This window comes from Balaenoptera borealis (genome assembly GCF_965194805.1).
Source record: "Balaenoptera borealis genome assembly, chromosome: 6".
Taxonomy (NCBI): domain Eukaryota; kingdom Metazoa; phylum Chordata; class Mammalia; order Artiodactyla; family Balaenopteridae; genus Balaenoptera; species Balaenoptera borealis.
In genome coordinates this window covers 24,315,838-24,329,309 of record NC_138863.1, presented here as the reverse complement: position 1 = coordinate 24,329,309, position 13,472 = coordinate 24,315,838, and the positions used below count along the sequence as shown (strand labels likewise).

The following is a 13,472-nucleotide window of genomic DNA, read 5'->3' as shown; positions in this document are numbered from 1 at the left end:
ATATCTGGAGCAAAGAAAATGTGTTGTATAACTTCCAATACGATATGGAATCAGGAAGCCAATGGTTTGTAAATTGAAAAAGAAAATGAAGGTATTTTTTGGCATCTGTTATCAAGTTCCTCAAGAAGAGTGAAGTAGAAATAGACGAAGGAAAGAAAAATCTTTTTACCATACTCAGGATAAGATGAATTCTGGTTTGATTTCATCAATAGCAGTCATAAGGAATACCATTTAATGGATTAATATGGGATAAACAAGCAAAGATTACTTAAAGTTGCACAGGAGGCAACATAATTAGAGCCTTCAGACTTTTGTGGATTAGGATTAATCATGGCACAAGTGAACCAGAGATTTGAAACACGAAGAATGGTAACAACATGAGATCCAATGGTGGAAAGGAGAGCAAACGTTCTGAAAACCTCCAGATTGAGTAAAATTAAACGGAGCTCCTTACCTCAAGTCTACTCATAGCTTTTAATATGCAATGCCTAACATACAAAAGGTTCTAACTTACTTCATAAACATTTTTTCAATGAAAAGTGAGTAAAGCATGCAGTGTTTCTCAAACGGAATGCTCAGAAGAATCCCTTCGTAAGCAGGCATTTGGGAAGCTGCCAAAGCATAGGGAAGCACTAATGTTCTAGAGAATACTCTTTGGGAAATGCTGTTCTAAACTGCTGAAATAATGAACATAATTTTGAAAAAAAAAATACGTTTATAGTAAATGCATGTTTTTTGATGTTTTGCTTAGTTTGTGTTCACTGTGATTTTGGCATATCTGTGACCTCTTTTCCAACAGTTTCCCTTTAATTGAGGACTTGACTAGATTTCTAATTTACAATATTTATATAATATTTCTGCCTTCTTTTCATTTAGATATCAGGAGCCTATTATAGATGGAAGACAAACTTATAAATGTACCACTTCCCTTCAGAGTTAACAGAAATTTCTTGATTTTTTATTTCACCTTTTCTTTTGTGAGTTACATATTTTTCTTCCAGAATAAAACTCTGCCAAAGATCTCTTGAAAGCTCATAGATACAAAATGCACTTTCAACCAATATTGGTTTGTAGACACTTGATGTCAATGATGCAATTTTGCTTACTATCTTAAAAAGTCATTTATGACACAGACATATATTTCTTTTTCACTTTGATAGCCAAAAATCACAGACAAAATTTCAGTCTACTGTGAGGGCACCACACTGCTCTGAACTACCTGAACTGCCAGTGAGATGTTTTTGCTTTTGTTAAAGACGTTCTTGCCAGTATTCTGAATCATGGCAGGATTGGAATAAAATGCTATTATTTGAATAATAACTTTTTAGTAAACTCATCCTAACTTTCCATGTTCCACTGAGGTTAGGCTTCACAAATACAAGCAGAATTTTCCTCAGGTCAGACACTTCTCCTTGGAGAGCAGTGCTTCTCAAACTTTAAGACACCTATGAATGACTTGAGGATCTTATTAAAATATAGATTCTGATTAAGTTGGTCTGAGGTGAGGCTTGTTATTCCGCATTTCTTATAAGTCAATACTGCTGGTTGTGGACCACGTTTTGAGTGGCAAGGTTAAAGTACATGAAGTGTCACTGTTGACTTGGAAACAAATTCCCCCAGTTTCTATGGAACGTACTGCCTAACATCCAGCATATCACAACTTAAACATTGTAAGAATATTTATTCTCTTTTCCCCAAATACATTTGTATAAAGATTTATATTTTAAGAGTCAGACCTGGTCCAATGCTCCCAGAAGAACTACAAATAGCTTGGGTTACTCTTTTTTCCATTTGGGTTGTCATTTTCCCCCAAGGCATTCTTACCTTTATATCATTTATAAAAGAAAACACTTATACAATAGGATAGGCAAACCAATAAACTCTGCTCTTGGTCTATCATAACCTTTCTATTATACTCAGGATATGATGACCCATTATACAAAACATAATGCAAATATTGTTAAGACCACCCAGGACTAAAGAGGACAGCTTTCATATTCTAGTAAGTGCGTGTGTATATTTGTAATTTATCTTCAACCAATCCATCTTCACAAAATTGTAGATGGCACCTGTTTTTTCAAACTGTTGGCCTCTCTCTCATCTCTATTACAATGTTTTAGTGTGACTAGGTGTCACCAGGAAGATTATTTAAAATGCTAATTCCATGCCTACCCCAGGAGAGTCTCATTCTATAGGTCTGGAGTGAGGCCTGAGAATCCACATTTTAGCAAATACCTCTTGCATTTCTAGTGTAATCGAAAAGTTTGAGGAATACTGCCCTAGGAGCAATCCTGACCAAAGTTCCAACATCAATCCACCCTTGCTACTAAAGGCCTGATATTGTTCATTATTGAAACTTTTACACTGTTCCAAAGGCTCTGTTTTCAAATATACTCCTGATCCACAATTAGTTCATTTGTCACTGTTTTGATAATATCCCTGGTTTCACCATTCCTTCTTGGACTTAAGGACCTTAACTCATATGTCTTCTCTAGGGACTACAGTTTATCTTCCAGACCAGACACTTTTGAGAGAAATAGGGAGCACAATTAATAATTATGCCGGGATAATTGGAATAAACTGGAACTGTCCTGAGCAGACTACATCATACTGATCTTGAATCTTAAATCAGGGAACTCTTTACGTAATACTTTTCTACATATACCCACACAACTCATTGACAGGTATAAACTCAAGCAACTGGGCTTTTGTTTAGGCATTGTATCAACACTGACTCATGTCCCTCTCCTCTAGGTATTGATTTATCTAGTTAATCATGGAAGGACATTCAGAAAAATAACCCTTTTCAATTTTAACAGGATCAAAGTACATTTAAATGTATGTTCCATGTTCATATGGAGAAACTGAGGACAATTCATGCAATGTAACGAGATTAATTATATAGAGCATTAAGGAAAACACATTCTAAAGCTTACTTCATCCTTCTGCCTATTATATTAAATTGGAATTTTTAAAGACAATTAAGATGGAAATATCACCTTTAAAAATGTTTCTAGTGCATTAGATTAAAAGAAAGCAACAAACTAAGTTGAAAGTTTTAAAACGTAGTGTAGTATTAGTAAATCATATACTCCAGGTTAACCTTACAGGTATGTGTTATTTTTATAAATTAACTAGAACTGGTTTAACCCTAAGGTCAGGTTCAAGTGGTGTACACCAGCAGTCAGATTACAACTTGATGCAAATTTTGTCTCATTAAAAAAGTCACACACTGCTCCACTTCATTTGCAAGATAATTATATACGTGGCCAAGGTCAGAAGATTTTCCTTCTATTGCTTTCACTGAAGGAATTCAGTTCTTTTTTTTAAATGCAGCTAAACTGTGGGAAAGATTTCCTAATTTATTTTCATTTGAGGAAATAGCAAACTTCTAAAAAACTCAGAGGTTTTGTGCTCATTTTTGATGTTTTTTGTTTAAAAAAAAGAAATCATATAAAAAATCTGCTCATTTTAGACTTTGAGAGAGGATATACTGTACTATAATTCTAGTGTAAAAAATTCTCATTCTATAATTCCCAGAGAAAAAGAGAAAATTATTAGTGCCAAAATAGCTAAAATTCCCATAACTTAGTGGTGACATGAATTTTAAAAAGTGTGTTTAAATTGTGCTCAAACACACAAAATATGATAAATGAGGTCTTACTAGAAATGAGAGAAATATGGTGCTTTTATTTATTTATTTATTAATAGCTCTTGAGTATAACTGCTTCACAATACTGTATTAGTTTCTGTTGTACACCAAAATGAATCAGCCATATGCATACATATGTCCCCATATCCCCTCCCTCTTGAGCCTCCTTCCCATCCTCCCTATCCCACCCCTCTAGGTCATCGCAAAGCACAAAGTCGATCTCCCTGTGCTATGCTGCTGCTTCCCACCAGCCAACTATTTTACATTCGGTAGTGTATGTCAATGCTACTCTCATTTCACCCCAGCTTCGCCCTCCCATCTCCTGTCATCAGGTCCATTCTCTATGTCTACATCTTTATTCCTGCCCTGCAACTAGGTTCATATTCCATATATATGCGTTAGCATACGGTATTTGTTTTTCTCTTTCTGACTTACTTCACTCTAAGTGATGGACTTAGAGATAACAGACTTTAAGTCCATCCACCCACCTCACTACAAATAACTCAATTTCGTTTCTTTTTATGGCTGAGTAATATTCCATTGGTGCTTTCAGATCACTGAGATGCATCACCACTTTTAGGTTCTTGATTCAAATTTATATTCTAATATTCTCTGGCCTCAAGATATTTTCAGTCACTTCCTTCTTCTAGAGTTAAATCCAATTATTTTAATATACAATTTTTTTGTCTATTAGGTGCTACTAGAATTTTTCTAGGTGAACATTTATCTTACATATTCTATCTCAGTTAAAATTCTCAGATAATCACCGTTGATTTAACTTACAAGATTTATCAAGGTTTTAAAAATATGGAGAGAGCTCTTTGCTTCATTTAGGAGCAAATCACTTCCTCACTACTATGTTTCCAAATGTGTTACTTAATGAAGTATTTAATTTCATTATGAATCTTTAAAAATTGTTTTTTACAACAACAAGCAGTTGATGAGAAATATGAAACAGAAACATTTGGGTTTTTTTACATAAAGTAAAAGCTGATATTTGCTACAGAACTCTGAAATGAGAATGCAAAAATATTTAATATTATACAAAAATAGAAAATTACTATAGCAGGTATTTTTTTGTTGTCTAAGGGGACTATACTAAGTATTGTTTAAGAAGAGAAACTGACTTTAAACAAGGTTCTTTTAGCCATCTAAAATTGTTAGAAAGTAACAATTTTTTTTTTTTTTTTTTAATTTATGGCTGTGTTGGGTCTTCGTTTCTGTGCGAGGGCTTTCTCTAGTTGTGGCAAGTGGGGGCCACTCTTCATCGCGGTGCGCGGGCCTCTCATTATCGCAGCCTCTCTTGTTGCGGAGCACAGGCTCCAGACGCGCAGGCTCAATAATTTTGGCTCACGGGCCTAGTTGCTCCGCGGCATGTGGGATCTTCCCAGACCAGGGCTCAAACCCGTGTCCCCTGCATTGGCAGGCAGATTCTCAACCACTGCGCTACCAGGGAAGCCCGAAAGTAACAATTTTGAAAGTATTCCAGAAATGTCTTAATTTTTTTGATAAGTTGTATTATTTGCATATATATAACCCATAAGGTATTTTCAAATTTTCAGTTTTTTAGCTGCCCTTTACTTTTCTTACTATTTAAAAAAAGATTAGGTTATAGTTTCATAGTCAAATTTCACTTCGTTATTCTTCAGCATATGCTTTCTTCATTGATTCTAATAGCTCTTGGTTGTTCAATAGTAAGAGGCATCTCATATTAAATAGGCACAGACTACCCCTATTTGATTAAATGACAAAGAAAATCTTTCCACACTTGAGTCAGGCTCTTCGGAGCCCCCTTCTCTAGGCCCCAACCTGTCCTTGGCCAGCTTCGTCCAGTTTCATCAAGAATTCTGCTGATTCAGTTTAGCAAAGACTCCCTCACCCTTGGTATCTGATACCCAGGATATCTGATCAAATTCTTCATCTCTCACTTTCAATATCTTAACACTCTGGACTGCCTTCAGCAAGAATCCTGTTTAGTAGATCTAACAAGAATGCCCCCAGCCTTGATGTTTTCTCTTAGTAATTTTCCATTCACTAACGCCCACTCTGCTCTTTGGTTATAAATCTCCATTTGTCCTTGTTCTATTCAGAGTTGAGTCTGATCTCTATCCCCCATTGCAATAGTACTTCCCTCTGGAATAAAATATTCTTTACTGCCTTTAACAAGTGTTATGAAGTATTTTTTTAAACCAGGAAGACCCAATATATGCCCCATAAAAATAGTAAAAATAAAGCATCTATTTAGTCTTTAGCTACCTCAAATTATATTGCAGGAGAGCATGAATAAATAGAGAAATCAAACTGGTCAGAGGCTATCCTCATTCTCATCAGGTTGGTCTATGATTTGACTTTGAGTTTCAAAGAACTAGCAGGGAGCTATGGGGCAAGGAAACCAGTAGGAAATGGATAATCTAGAAAGTGCTATGAATCTTCTATGAAGAACAATTATAGAATTACTATATAATAATCAAGACTTTACTTCTTAGAGATAATACATTGAATGCATAGAAAACTAAAGTAGATCGATTGGAGAGTCCTGAGAAAGTTAATCAGTAAAACCAGAGTATTCTACTGCCCAGAGGGATTGTTACTGGGAGACGATGAAGAGATTGTAAAATCAGGAACGGGAAGATTAATATCTGACAGGGTAAATGACTTCGGCTCTGTCAGAGAATCTACAGAGTTTAAGCTGAAATTCGTTCCTTCCTGTCAAATTTGAAGGTGGTCCTTCTAATGCATTCCTGTCCCACATAGCTCCAATAGCACTGCAAAAACTCAGAGCCTGCGCACAAGGAAAGAGTAGGAATAGCCACACAAAGAAAGTCCACTCCTTGGGTAACTTGGCAGCAGTTGCAGGCATGTTTTAGAAAGTACATTAAAGTAGAATAGATCTATTTGTGATTCAGCATTGGTATGTATTTGCTTAAAATTAAAGCAGGGATAACTAGAGCTACCTGAATAAAACTGTAATACAAAATTTGAAAAATGAACTTTGGAAAATTATAGAGATTCAGAATCTTCTGAAATTGATGGACGAAAACTGAAAGAAAAAAAAAGGGTCTTTCTTCATCAAACCAGTATAGAAACGATAGGACTAACAAGTGCCTCCACAGATGTAGAACTTGGTCAGTGTGGAAAGATGACTTGCAAAAATCAGTACAAACACATTTTCATGTAAAACTGAGATAACAGTAACACTTATTTTGGGGTGTTACTTTAGAAAATAATAATGATACCGAACACTTACTACGTACTAGATTGTTACTCTGAGTCCTGTTAGAAGCAGATGCCGAGACTATGGCAGACATATAAGAGATTCATCAGGGTAAATGCCTATGAGGGAAAATACACAGTGCATGAGGCCATAATGCAGGTCTAAATTTGTAAGGAAAAGAGGGAAGGAAGGATGATTGGGTGGAAGTCTTAAACTGTTGTGCAGTTCTAAGAAAGTTTCACAAAGCCAATGGTGAGTCCTGAAGCCAAAGGTGCATGAAACAAGAGTCCCATGTCTCTCAAGAATGCTTGGATTAGTAGCCATGTCACGCTTAGTCATTTGCTGGGAGCTATCATGGAAGGTGTAGCTTCAGCATTTTAGTAGTCAGGAGTAACCAAGGTTGGAGACCTGAAAAGGAAATTTTCATGGCTGCCACATAGACATTGCACTAGGAAATTAATAAGCATTAGCTGCTATGATCATTTTTTAAAATTATTTTCACACTATAAATTTTTATTCTTTAAACTCTCTGTATACTGACTCAACTTTGCATATAGCATATTATAAATGAACATTTCACATTATCAATTTGTGGAACATTCTAACAGCTGGAAGTTTGCTTTCCAGGACAGTTTGCTTTTTTGAATATCAGAAAGGGTACAAATTTTGAGTATTTTAAATGTACAGGTTTTTGAGTTGAAGAGATGCCTGAAGTTTGGGAAGGGCACCTGTCATTCTTCAATCACAATGGCTTCCTTTTTATCAGTTTTACATATTGAATATCCAGGTGTACTCTTGAGAAAGGATCCTGGGTCCAACAAAAGTCTGAAAACTATTGTTTTTATTGGGTTTTGTCCTGATTATTTTGTGAGAGTTATTAAAAATTTTTAAATGACTGCTTATTTTAGTAATAAGAATCATGAGTCATATTAACTTAATAAAAAGCAAGACAAAGATGTTGAAAGTCTTGAATCTTTAGCCTCACATTCATGAAAACAAAGCCATATCTCTGTGTTTTCAATTATGAAGGGGAAATTAATGCCCCAACAGTACTTACTCCTGCCTGATGGTCCCAGATATTACTTTAATAAGCAGTATGTGCCATTTTTTACAAGATCATTAAACTTCCAATCTCTTTTATGAGTTATGAATAGATTATATTGTAGTTCCTAAACAATGACTTCCCATTATACAACACTGGAGTTTTATAAACATATTTTCAAAATACTACTCTTCTTATTCATATTTAGCTTCTAATTTATGAATAAAGAAGGCCCAAGCTTTTACATCTTCTATTTATGGGCTCTCTTTTATTTATAACTAGTGGAATTATTCCATTAATCTTTAACCCATGAATTTCTATTTTTTCTACTTGTCAAGTAACTCTCAATTCAAATGATCAACAATAAGCCCCACAGTACCAACCTGAAATTATGATCTTAATGATTTTATAGATTATATTTTTCATTTCATCAGCCAGGTCACCCATGAACATGTTCAATAATTTCATGTGTCTTTGGAACATCATCCAAGATTCCCCTGATCTACAGCTCAAACCCAGGCTGACACTGAACCACTAATAGTACTCTTATGACTTTAATACTTTTCTACATGTGAATCTAAGTCTCAAGTGATTCCTACCACACGCTTCCAGTAAGCATGTATCATGTGGAAATAAAGTCAATGCTGAGAGAGAGAAGTAAAAACTATCTATTGCTTTATCTATACTTGTCATTCTGTCACACTCCATAGTATTCAGAGGAAATTAAATTATCTCTGTTCATTTTGATCCTAAAGTAATAGGAATAACACATGATTTCCTTGTTATAGTAGAACAATGCTATAAATCACTATGTACTACCACATAAAATTCTAAATGCATTGAATAGAACAGAAATTTATAATAGGGTTTTTCTGAAATTGGAAGAAGGCCAAAAAAGCGTAGATTTCTGACTTTTATAAGTAAAGGACCTAGAGAAAGCAATCCCTGTCATCTCATTCTAAGCACATAAGTTCAACAAAGTGCATTGCAAAACACCCCATAACATTAGTATTATGCATACTTTCAAAGTTTTAATAAATTAGATCTATTTCTTGTCACATAAATACTGAAAAAGTGGGGCTTCCCTGGTGGCGCAGTGGTTGAGAATCTGCCTGCCAATTCAGGGGACGCGGGTTCGAGCCCTGGTCTGGGAGGATCCCACATGCCGCAGAGCAACTAGGCCCGTGAGCCACAACTACTGAGCCTGCGCGTCTGGAGCCTGTGCTCCGCAACAGGAGAGGCCGCGATAGTGAGAGGCCCGCGCACCGCGATGAAGAGTGGCCCCCGCTTGCCACAACTAGAGAAAGCCCTCGCACAGAAACGAAGACCCAACGCAGCCAAAAATAAATAATAAAATAAATTAATTAATTTAAAAAAAAATACTGAAAAATTACCATTCTTGATTCTCCAAAGAGATTGCATACATTTCACAAGTCAGACTAGGCTTTTTAAACTTAACTTTATGTATTAATTTTTCATGCTTAAGCCATATTTTATATTTCTACCTATGTTTACATTTACCAAATATTTATACTACTGTTTATGTTATGTACAGCCATTCTTGAGAACTCATTTCTTATAATAAATGATATGTAAAGAATAAAATAATTCTAATCAAAATTATTTTTCATTTTTATATAATTGCTTTATCCTAAAACCAAAGCCCTGATATTCTGTTTTCCAAGGAATAAAAAATAAAGAATCTTCTTAAAACCCTTTCATAGTACGTGCCATTAGTGGGAAAAACTTAAGAAAGAAAGAAAGAAAGAAATTGTGGTTATATAGATGGGACTACCAATTTGACTGTATCACAGAAGAAGGCATTACATACCAGTAGATACTAAAGAAATACAAAGGAATTAATATCTCTGAGCTTAGTGCTCACAAATAAATATTTAAAGCCAGTTTCTCAGCCTCTCTACTGCTGACATGCTGGAGCTGGATAATTCTTTGTCAGTGGAGCTGTCCTGTGCACTACAGAATATTTAGCAGCGTCTCTGGCTTCTATCCACTAGATGCCAATAGACCCTCCCCACCCCCTCCTTCACTCCCCTCCACATGCCCCAAATTGTGACAACAAAAAATGTCTCCAAACATTGTCAAATATCCCCTGGGGGCATAACTGCTCTCAGCTGAGAAATATGAGGTAAAGATAATAAAACAACTTATAACTTCAATGAAGAATAGCAATAATAATCACATAGCTAAATTTGATTCCTCACTATATGCTAGTCAGCCTATTGACTACTTTTATGAGTATTATTCAATTTCATTCTTGCAACAACCCTATGAGACTTCTACCATTATCCCATTCTACAGATGAGAAGCAGTCCCAGAGTTTAAATATATGCACCAAATCCCACAACCATTTGTCAAGATCAGATTCTTTCCCAGATTTTTCTAATTCCAGAGCCAGCGCTCTTAGCCGCTATACTATACTGCCCCTAATTGATCACGGGACAGTAAATTAAATGATGCCATCAACCTTAACTGCATTATATTACATAACATGAAAATAGGACTTTTAAGAGTTCAAATAAACTGTGGTGTCCATTGCCTGATGCATTGGAAGAAAAGGAAATAAACTTCGTACTATACAATCAGCAGGACTTTTCAGGCTTAGGACTCCTTGCAATTGCCTCCACTTCACTTTTTTTTTGTAGCTACTCCTCATGTTTAACAGTTCTTATCTGTCCTACCTGCATGGCAGATAAGTAGTAAACTTTTGAGACTGGAACAAAGTTACTATAAGTATGATTCAAAACTATTACTACAGTTATATTTTAGGCTGACCTGTAACACTGAATATCATTTTCAAAGCTATTTATAACCATTGTAGATTTTATATACTATCCTCATCCCTGATTTCAAATGTTACATTCCTAACTTTTATTGTTACAAAATAATGAACAATGTCGTCCTCACAAGAAAGGGTTCCAGAGAATACAATAGTTCTTTTTTTGACCCAATTTTTTCTGTTTATCTTCTCATCCATACCCCATAAAAAGATGAAATACATAAAGTTACTAATAAAACTAGATTATCTTGGCAAGAGGAGATTGTTGTCAAAGCTCAGAATTGTCACATACACATGCAAATATCCTGCTTCCGCTCTCCCTTACCCCCAGGTAAAAGGAGAGAAGAACAAGGAAAGAATTGAATGTCACCAGTACTTAACAGGATAAGTAATTACTGATTTAGAATAAAGTTTATTTTGTTTATTTATATCTAAGCTTTACCAAGGAGGCCTACAAACATCCCTAAATTATAGAAAGGAAGAAAGAAAGCCATTAAAGCAGGAGAAAAATTTTGTGCAATTGAAAAACTACTTAGGTAGATATAAAGAGACAGAAGGAAGGAGGCTAGTATAATATTGCATATAAAGAAGTCCTAATTACTTGCTAGGGTAGCATGCACTCTAAATGAACTCTTGTAGAGTTCATGGTACACTCTCATTCTGATTATGTTTTTGAGATACATTTATGTTGCTTTATGTAACTCCTCCTTATTACATCTGTTACATGATACACTGCATTACCGTGCATATATCACATAACAGTGATATATGTTACTGTGATGATCACCTTGGCTGCCCCTAGATCCTCACTACCACAAACAATGCTTCAATGAACATTATCAAACATACCTCCTGATAAGACCTATGTGAGAGTTTCTCTGATTTATAAGAATAGGATAGCTAGATAACATGGTAGTGGCATATTTATTTTCACCAAACTCTTTTTCTACCAGCTACTGCAACGGGGGAAAATCCATCAATTATGTAATTCACAGGATTCTTTGGACTGGTAGTCTCCAAACTATATTACTTGAAAAACGAGTCCGCAAGATGTTAATAGGGGGCTTCCCTGCTGGTGCAGTGGTTAAGAATCCACCTGCCAATGCAGGGGACATGAGTTCGAGCCCTGGACCAGGAAGATCCCACATGCCGCAGAGCAATGAAGCCCGTGCGCCACAACTACTGAGCCTGCACTCTAGAGCCCGCGAGCCACAACTACTGAGCCCACGCACCACAACTACTGAAGCCCGTGAGCCTAGAGCCCATGCTCGGCAACAAGAGAAGCCACCGCAATGAGAAGCCCGTGCGCCGCAACTAAAGAAAGCCCGCACGCAGCAATGAAGACCCAATGCAGCCAAAAAAAATAAATAAAAGAAATAAATTTATTAAAAAAAAAGAATGTTAATAGGTGTTTTAGAGAAAGGGTAATTAAAATAGAAAAATGTACATTGGAGTCTCAAACAATGCAGGGAGTTAGGGGCACCCACCCTCCTCCCAGTTGAAAATCTGAGTATAATTTAGAGTTGGCCCTCCAAATATGTGGTTCCTCTGAATCCATGGTTCTGCATCAGTGGATTCGACCAATCTCAGATGGTGTAGAATTGTAGAATTTACTACTGAAAAAAATCCGGAAGTAAGTGGACCTGCACAGTTCAAACTTGGTTGTTCAAGGGTCAACTGTATCTGCAAAATGTTCTCTTAACTAAAGAAGTTGCTCCACTTAAGAATTGCCCAGTGCATTTTAACATGCTAATGCTCACTGTAAATGTTCAAGAGGCAAGAAGGTAAGCCCATTTTCCCGAATATATTTGAGCCCGAACCATAGATTTTTCAGATCTTTTTACAGACATCTTCTGGCATATTAGTGATTTATGGAATACAGTTTAGACAACATTGCATTAGACAAAAATTACTCAGAATGAAACATAATGAATCCTGATACTAACACCCAAAAGAGGTGTTCCTATAGAGTCCATGTAAAAATACTATTTAATGTAATTATCTATATCTTCAATAAACCCCTAACAACATATTTATACATTTCATAGTTTTTTTTTTTTCCAATATAAACTAAGTAAACAGGACTTTATAAGAGCTAAGCTATGGGTAGCTGACAAAATATAACTCAGATACATAGTTCTCTGGTAATGTGGCTTAATTTGGGTAAAGCATAGAGGAATAGATGAACTGCCCAGACTTTAGCTAATCTGTTATAAATATCATTTCTCTTAGAAAATAAGTTTTTGATAGTTACTGGGTGGCATGAGATAAATACATATATTCCTCAGTAAATAACTGCATTACAGTTATTATATACCACCAGCTAAATTTGAAGCTATAAACTAAAACAATCACATAAGGAGAATTAAGAAATTAGGTAAAATAAGTGTTTTCATCCTAAAACTTGATTTTTTTAAAGTCATAAAAATTTTTAAATTTAAATGTAAATTTTAAAGTCACCATTTGGACAGTGATAATGTATCTCAATCAACTTAGTAAATTTGGATTTAAGAAAAACAGTTGTTCAGTTCTGAGGGCAATATAACTGGAAAGCAGAAGAAGGAAATTTTATTTTAACCCTCTGAAAAAGATACAGAAACAGAACAATGTATATTTTCCACTTCTCAACCCATTAGAAAATTCAAGATTGCATTTGCATTTAAAATGTGTGTTCTTTCAGAAGTCCATGTATTAAAGAGTTTAGTTAAGCTGATAAGTGAAATTTTCTCTAATATTGTCTAGACAATTTAACTTCCATTTTAGAAAC

General features: G+C 35.4%; 1 protein-coding gene across 1 annotated transcript in view; it reads right to left on the bottom strand.

Moving 5' to 3' along the window:
* ERBB4 (erb-b2 receptor tyrosine kinase 4) overlaps positions 1-13,472 on the bottom strand; it is a 1,231,960-nt gene that overhangs the window by 924,838 nt on the left and 293,650 nt on the right. The gene's annotated exons all lie outside the window — the stretch shown is intronic.